The following is a 9,215-nucleotide window of genomic DNA, read 5'->3' on the forward strand; positions in this document are numbered from 1 at the left end:
ATGTTTGTGCATTTCTGAATGCAATGATTATAGAATGCATACTGTATCTACTATCATCAAGCTGAACTTGGACTCTTGGATGTAAATAATATGTTTCTGTTGCATCAAGTTTTTCTTGCATGCCTTTTTTCAACTGTAAAATCAGTTTATACTGTCAACCAATTCTCACATTTTTACGATCTTTCCAGTAATCGTTAAAGGCAGATAAGATTAGACAAGTTAGAAACTGTGATAATTGACAACGATTAAGCACAGGGGCCATTACACACCCTTATCTGCGTCAGTTAAACAGGTAAATGTGGGTGGGAACACATGCCCACCTTGAGCGTCAGGTGGAGTTTATTCCTTGGATTTGGATTCTCTCTTTTTCTTCGGCTCGGGCAGCGGGGGCAGAGATTGAGGAGAAGGCGAGATGTACGATACGATTCCCGGCTCGGGAATATATTCCTCCCTGCTCTTCTTAAACAGCGGATTGGATTTAATCGTGAACCAGCCCCAGTGCACCAACCCGAGGCCAGTCCCCATAACTATCAGCACTTTATAATTATGCCAAAAGCTGTTGAGCTTGCCCATGTCTGCTGACACTAAAGTATATGAAATGGATATGAAGAAAAGTATCGTCAAGTTAGTTTAAAAGAGAATAAGTGACACGTCAAACAATATTCTGTTACGTATAATACTTCATCATATTTGTCAGATTAACAATTAAGCACATAAAACACGTTCACAATGAAATTCACAAGTTATAACACTCACCTTCAGCTTTCTGTTGCCAAACACGGCGCTACCATTTTTGGGTCCTGATTATGAAGACATGGGTAGCTGATTGTTATCCTGACTGAAAATGCTATGAGCAAAGCGAATTAAAATAGAAACATTATCTTTGCACTTTCTAAAACAGCGATAATGTAAAAGTGATCGCTTTTGTTAAAGCATTATTCTTCTTTCTTTTACCAGTCGCTGGTTACTTTCACTTGGTCACTGATATTCATAAAGTAAATTTTTTTGTAAAGCTGCTTCTGGATTAAAACTATGTTAAAATGAAATGTAATAATTAAAATATTAATGTAATAATATGCATTTACATTTTGAAACAGGCGACTATTTCGGTCTAAAAAGCAAGCGCATTTGCAGGTGAACATTTTCATTGGTTACATTTTTATGGAGGATGAGCTCATTGGTTTGGCAGAGAATCGTTAAAAAACGGGTTTGGGGTTTTGTATAATTCATTTTTTTATGTTATTATGTTTATGTTCTATCAAATAAATAAATAAAACGTCAAAAATGTAAAAATACGATTTTACGCTTGAAAAAAGTGACGTTGTGTGGCGCCACCAGAGGGAGCTCACCGCTCACTTCGGGTTTCAGACCATTTAAAGCCCCTGAACCCACATATTCACATTTGGAGACCTGTGGTTGCAATGTAGCAAAATGATCATGGGTTTGTTTACCAGGGAACACACATACTGATACAAATGTTTACATAACATGCACTGTAGAGTTTTGTATAACAGTGTAAATTACTAAAATAAGTGTTACGTTTAAGGTTATGTTGTTTATTTTAGAGTCTATCTTTATAATGGCTGGCATGTGCAGCATCTGGGTCTTATCTGTGAAAAGACACTAATGACAAGGTGTGGAACATTTAGAGGATTTGATTCCCCAAAATTGGAAGTGTGATCATTCCACACAGATCAGGTCAACTGACATCTCCCCTACATCTACCCCACTCCAAAAAAGCATCTGGCACCTGACTGCAGATCTGAGTCTGCAAAATACAAAAGACCCCAAATCCATCATACATCGTACGGTTTAGCTTCTAACTCGAGATCTAGACATGCTCATGTTAGTTCAATGACATGAAGCAATATTTAAAGGAGTAGTTCACCTGAAGATAAAAGTAACATATCACTCAGTACTCATCTTCATGCCGTGGTGTGTATGTCTTCTTTTCTTCAGTCAAACCCAGTCAGGTTTATAATATCCTTGCTCCTTCTAGCTTTGTAATGCTCTTGAATAGTGCCTCCAAAAATCGCATATAACCATCGTAAAAGTATGACTTTGGGGGTTAACAAATGTCTTCTGAAGCAATTGCATGTTATAATACATGTAAATATATAAAAACCAGAACAAAAAGTGCTAGAAAGTATATTCAAATAAGGCAGCATGAATCGGTGTTTAATCGCGATATGTGTAAAAAATAAGGGTTTGGAACAACATTTGGGTAAGAATATTAATCTGTGGCTAAATTGTTCCTTCAATGTTCCCATATATATCTGTAGTCTGGGAGAGCTTTGTGTTTGAAGTGAAGACTGAAATATCCTTCGAAATTCTGTATTGCTACACTAAACTTTCTCTGTAATTAGTCTGTGTTGTAAACACGCTGTATTTGTTAAAACAAGGAGTGATTCTGCAGTTCCCATGAGAATTTGCCGTTGTGTATGCTGTGACTCCACAGTTAATCTTACCAACAGCATGCAAGACTCCCCTGTGTGTGTTGTGTGTGTGTGTGTGTGTTTGTGTGTGTGAAGATAATTTACTAAAACTGAAACATTTCTGTTTATTTAAGTCAAATAAAATATTGGCCTAAATATTATTGAAAAATAAGAAATGTTGTTTTAGGGATAAACTGAAACTGATAAAATTATTGAAAAAAAAATCTTATACAACAATATTAGAAAATAAATAGAATAAATAGAAATAAATAATAAAATGACAAAATCACATGACAAAATTACTTATACATTTAAATAGAATGAACATAAAAACTTAAAATATTAACAACAAAAGCTCATTCAAAACAATATTTAAACGTCAATAAAACTGAAAACAAAAATGAATATAAGAAATATTTGAATCAATGTCTCAGCCTATCCTCTATAGTCTCAGTAGAAATTTCAACAGTGTCTCAGATGTGTCAAGATCTACAATGAAAAAGCGAGCTGTTATACACATTTTGCACCTTTGTACTTCATCCATATGTTCATAATTGCTTTTTTTGAGCAACTTTGCAAGAATATTAGAGACAAACTTTATAGTTAAACATTTGTGAAAACTCCTTTAAGTCTCCTGAGCTGTGTGAGAGCAGTATGAGCAAGATATATTATTGGCCTCTGGGTTGGCTCATATATTACAAATTCACTTTACAGAAAAATCCGTCAGTGTTATTTCCTATATTGAAGTGATGTTTCCCAACGATTGACAGTAAGCTTTTTTTTTGTTTGTTTGTTTGAGAAAGAGTGATCAATCTCTTATTTTCCATGTCTGTTAACATGGTTGACGTCTTCCAATGGAATCGAGAAAGAGATATGGAAGCTTTTTAAAGGAGTGACAGAGGGTAATTGAAACAATGTAAGTTGGCTAATTGTTAAAGGCTCGGGGCTATAACAGTGAGTGTGGGAAACTAGCTTGTATTTCAATGAAACACTCACTTTTTCTCCTCCAGCAGCTGCTCTCTGGGCATGTGCAAACACAGGCCCTGTTTACACATGCTAATAAACTCCATCTCAGGTGATTAAGTCACCCGACAGTTTGGTTCCCCGAGAGTTCGCCATTTACACCTGCTATTAACATGTCTCAAGGTTGTATCTTGTGTGACCATATAGCCAATGTGATTTTGTGACATACATCAGGTTAGGAATAAAGTTGTAAAGTTTGGTTTTCTTAATCATTCTTTACTGTCTAAATGATTTTGTATAATTACAAAGACAGTATGATTAAAAAGTTATGAAAGGAACATGAGTGAGTAATAAAATATAATATATGAACAATTCAGGGACTCTAAACCTTTTAGTTGTTATGGAAATCAAAATATGTTTTATTTTCTGTTGGCTGCTCACAAACCTTACGTAAACTAACTTTTGTTTGCGGTTTATGTCACTTTATATAGTGAACATGACATGCCTCACAGGAGTCCCTTTTGGAGCGATAACAAAGACATGATAATAAAGTTATGTAAGGAACGTGAGTGAGTAAAAACCTGTTGCTTTTGGTTTTTAGTATATTAAAGTTCAAGAGGTATCCGCAAATAATTAGTGAATTTGGAAAACAATTTTTTTTGTGTGTTGGGTTGAAATCTGACGTGAGCAAGTAAAAACCTGTTGCTTTTGATTTATAGGATTAAATGTTACTGTTGTGCCAAAATCTTGACAAGTGAATTGGAAAATTAAAGGATTTGGGTGTTGTGTTGAAATCTGAAATGATTGCACTTTTAACGTTCAGCAAGTGCAGTAAATGTAATAAAAATGTCCATTCTTTCTTAAAATTAAACGACTATAATATGTGTTAATTGCACTGCAAAGTTTTGTGATGAAATGTTTTCATTTTATAGCAATTGTATTGAAGTCTTGGTAAGAAAGGGTCGTTCACCAAAAAATTAAATACCTTGATCATTTATTCATTCACATGTCATTCCAAAGCTGTACATTTTCCTTACATTTTTTCATTTGGCAGATGCTTTTATCCAAAGCAACTTACAAGTAGGAGAGCATTTAAACATTTTGTCAAAATGCTAAACAGTATAGTTTACAAGGCCATGCTACTAAGAGGATTAATGCTGGAGTAAGCAAAAGAGGGACTGAACAAAACTTTTTTTTGTTCGACAGACAGACATACAGAGTTACTGGTTGGTCAAATAAATGCGGAACAGTTATTTTCTACCTTTTTCCATGTAACACAAAAAATATATTGATAAGAATGTTGGTAACCAAGCAACATTGGACCCCATTGACTTCTTTTGGATGGACACTAACCACTGAGACATTTCACAAAATATCTTCTTGTGTGTTCCACAGAAGAAAGAGTCCAATACAGGTTTTAAGCATCATGAGGGTGAATAATGACTGACTTTTTACCTGTTTGACCTCGGATAGCATTAATATTTATAAAAAAACATTTGGAGTTCAACTTGACTGCAACAGTAACTTCAATTGCATGTTTGTTTTGCTCAAAGAACTAGACACGTTTTGTTTTCTTCATAGTCTCCTCAAGCAGATCTAAGCAAACAAAGTGCCAATAAAAACAGTTTGATGAAAGCAAAGGTGAAGTTCTTGATGTTACTTTGCAATACCTGATCCATGTGAATGAGTCATAAGCATTTTCCCACATTGAAAATTATTACATCATCCTCCTCTCAGCGTATAAACATCAATGACTCCAAACATACGGATCAGTTGTTTATCCTCCTGAAACACCTGTAAACAGCATAATTATCAATGTTAGTTACATTTTTAGGCTTAGATAACATTCTTCGGGGGAAACTTATGTGGTAAGTGATATTGTGGTTTTACTCACTCCAGTCATATCCAGCTGTTGCGTTACAAAGACTACCTCCAAACAACAACCCTACAAAGAAATGTGTGTGCGTGGGCGGTCAGACGAACACCTGGAACTGCACCTCAATTGGCTTTGGGGCAATATCCTAAATGACTTACACCCATTAGTGACTCTAACCCCTCTCTCAACCACCTACTTAGACTTTTCTCACTATTTCACACACTCGGGGAAACTGAGAGGAAAAATGCATAATATTATCACCCACATGCAAGCAAGTTCTTCAGCTAACTCATCGAAACTGAAATGTGTGTGTTGTGTAAATGTGTACAGGTTGGAACACACTTGTTGAGAAACTTAGCGGCTTGTGTTAACTTGTGTGATGTAGTGGGAGCCATGATGATGTCATCACAGGTGGAGGTAGAGAACACGGTTAATCAAAAGATGACTCTGATGCCTTTCTGGGAACTGAACAGTACTAGTTGACTAGAGCGTGATTTATGATTCAATGGTATTGTTGTGTTTGAGTATGGAATAAAAGTGTGAACAAAAAAGTGTGTCCTCAAACACTGAATCTGTTTTGTCTACATTGTGTTAACACTCTTCAGTAAACTGGTTCAGTATACGTTGGGACAATGATGTGTAATTTTTCAGTGAAGTGGCAAGACACGTCGTGATTTAAATTTATCAACAAAAGGTAGAACCGATAACTCTCTGACATGATTTTAAAAGCTATTCAAAGAAGGTTTTTTTTATAAATAATCAATTTTATGAATTTGAAATGTCAGCATGCAATCTGATGCATGTTGTTCTTCATTTTGCAGAAATACTTTGCACATAAATGTGAAAAGTCACATCTATGGTTGTGTTTATCTAAAAAACGTAAAAAATAATTGCACAAAAGAAACAGTCTCTTGTTTTTGCCAAGTGGTTGATATCCTAAGGGCAACATCATGTTGACCCTGGGACAACAGTTTTAAAACAACCAATCAGATTTCAGAAATAAGTTTACAGTTTATTTTAAGTGTTATTTTCCAACCAGGATTAGATGCTTCTAGACCATTGTTTTTCACTTAACATTTCCCTCTGATTTAAGGGGTAAGTTATGCTTAGAGTTGGGGTTTGGTAATGGGTCTCTGACTGTCTGAACAGAAAACACACACACGCACAAAATATTTCCAGTACATCTGTCTCTGTGAATCTTTGGTCATATTGTCTTTGAACTTCAGGAGGTCTAAACAGGTCAGATTGTTGGTTTTGTGTGTGCCTGACCCAGATTCTTCCTCCACTGCAAAAGCATGTGGTTTGTCAACAGTTCGCGCTGTGTGGTGCGACAAAGTATACACAAACAACCTGGTGATGGTTCACCAGGAAAGTTCAGAGCTGGACTAAATAAAAGTCACCCACTGGAGATTTTCTATGCTAGGATTGCTAGGGTCCTGCTAGGCGGTTGCTCTTGTCTTGCGTAGTTGCTGGGGGGTTGTGGCTGGTTACATCACAGGGCTCCAAAATAGCGCAGATATGTCTGTAAGATATATTCTAAAGATCTGGAAAACATCTGTTGTGTAAAACATCTAATAAACATCTCAGAAAAGGCAGTTTACTCTTTTTCATTATTATCATATCTGTATATTGTGTTGTACATCGGTTACTATGGTGTTCTGGCTGGTTGCCAAGGTTTGCAGCATTTTAGGGGCAATTTGACTTTTAACTACAGGAAATTTAGTCCAATCATTGAGGAAACCCATCACACTAAATCAGAACAGATTGCAGGATTGTGCCAAGTCGCCCCAAATTTGACAATTACAAAATGCTGGCTTCGTCCTGCCAACATAATAAATGTTACTGATTAAGAAATGCGTGTTATGGTAAAGTATATTTTCTTTTGCTGTGCTGTTATAAGCAGACTTTTTCAACAGTTCAATTGGATCACTAAAACATTTACAACCTACCCCAAAATAGACTGTAAGCTCTTTGCCAAAGCACCACTTGTGAAGCCTTTAAGTTGCCCTGTGAAGTTCTATGTTGAGGATGTGATACTGTGGGAAAAATCTAGAAAATCAGAGAAGGAAATCAGACTCTTATCACAGTGAAGAATTACACACCAGTGACGCCTCTCCTGATAAGCTTAATCACTAATGACAAACCTCTTAAATCTAGACTAGTCTTACGCCAGTCGTCCCCGTTTGATCACACACACATCCTGCCGCCGAAACCAAAGATCCAGCTTTTGTTTTCGGTGCAAATAAAAGAGCCTTAAAGAGCATGACACAGGAACTTAATAGATAAACGCAGTATTCTCTCTCGCCTGTGAGGCTGTGTGTTGTTTTTATGACCTCTCTTAAACGCTCTCATGTTTCAAAATGATTAAAGGACCTACAGAGGAAACGGCGACTGTGTCGTTGGGTTTGTGCCGGGTGTGTGTGAACGGTTCAAGGGGGAACGTGTGCGGCTGTGTTTTCTGTCTCTTGTGCTTTTAGAGTCTGGCAAAGCAATTCATACGTTGTTGTATGTGTGTGTGCAAGCAGACTTTTGAGTAAAGACTAACAACAGAAGTGCAGCCTGTGTTACAGCTTGAGCCAAGAACATATGAGAAAATGACCATCGACTGACATGGAGAGCAAGAATCCGGTTCAGTATTTTTATTGTTTAGGTGTGGGTTTATTTAAAATAGAAACTGAGAGCCATAAAAATGTGTAATGTATTCAAATTGAAATCTCCATAAAGGCCATTCACACCAAGAAAAAGTACTATTAAGATTATACTGATAATATACTGTGATTATATTAGCATCAACACCAATAAGCCGAACAACTTTTACATTATTAAATGCAGTAGCCCTTTAAATTTGAATAGACTTATTCATAGACTTACGTTTAACAATTTTTGAACATTATAGTTATCATTAAGTGGGGATGACAAAAGACAAAATACCATAACATGACAAAACCGACCCATGCATGTAAATGTAAATAATGGAAAATGTGTGTTGATTCTTGCATCAAACATTACAGACATCTGGGGGTTTATTTCTTCTTATTATCGAAATTTGCATGTTTCTTAATAATGCAGTCCTAGATCAAATCTGATGTGAAAAATTCACAGGAACTGTGTGTTTATATGGAAGGTTGCACTTACAATTTGAAAACATTTCTGAGGGGAAAAAATCGGTGCATCCGTTGACATTTTTCAGCCTTAGGGAAAGTTGACATCGTCATCTAAGTGCACACGTATAAGTTCCCACACATTCTCGTGGCTCAGTTTTGCTGTCTCACACGCACACATAGGCTGAGTCAAGGTACAGAGCTAAGTGTTGGCTCTGAAACGCAGTCTGGTCAGGGTGTGGTTGAACTGGTGTTTCGGCACCAATATCACACGGTCTCCTCGGAGTTCGTGTGAATTTTATATAGGGCCGTTGAATATAATAGTTTTTACGGAGAATTAGGATGCTAATCTGAATGGTAGTGCATGCATAAAAACAAACAATCGATGATTTAAGAAATGCAATTCATTTTATAACTTACTGTTTTCATCACAAAAAAGTATTCTTATTATGTCTTTGAAAACATTGATTTTGACATAAACCATACATTTTTACTACTTTTAGAATTTATAACACTCAACACAAAGCACAAGAGTTGATCAAAACTGAGTTTGTGGTTGCAAAGCTTAACATCATATTTAATACTTAATAATAATAATTACTATAATAAGCATAAACACACAACAAAGGCTGGTTATAAGTAAATCTTGACCTGAAATAGTAATTGTCGGGTAGTTGAAATTGTTTTCATTCACACATCATTATTTCTGCTTCCTCTGCAATATTTGAATGTATTTTTTTCACAGAGCTTGTCCAAAAGCAAACCTTATCCATGGAAAAATGCCTTTGGATTTGGCCTTAACAAGGCATTTTAACACGATTCTCTTACCTTGTCTTAAAA

Source organism: Triplophysa dalaica, chromosome 2, assembly GCF_015846415.1.
Source record: "Triplophysa dalaica isolate WHDGS20190420 chromosome 2, ASM1584641v1, whole genome shotgun sequence".
In the NCBI taxonomy this organism is placed as follows: domain Eukaryota; kingdom Metazoa; phylum Chordata; class Actinopteri; order Cypriniformes; family Nemacheilidae; genus Triplophysa; species Triplophysa dalaica.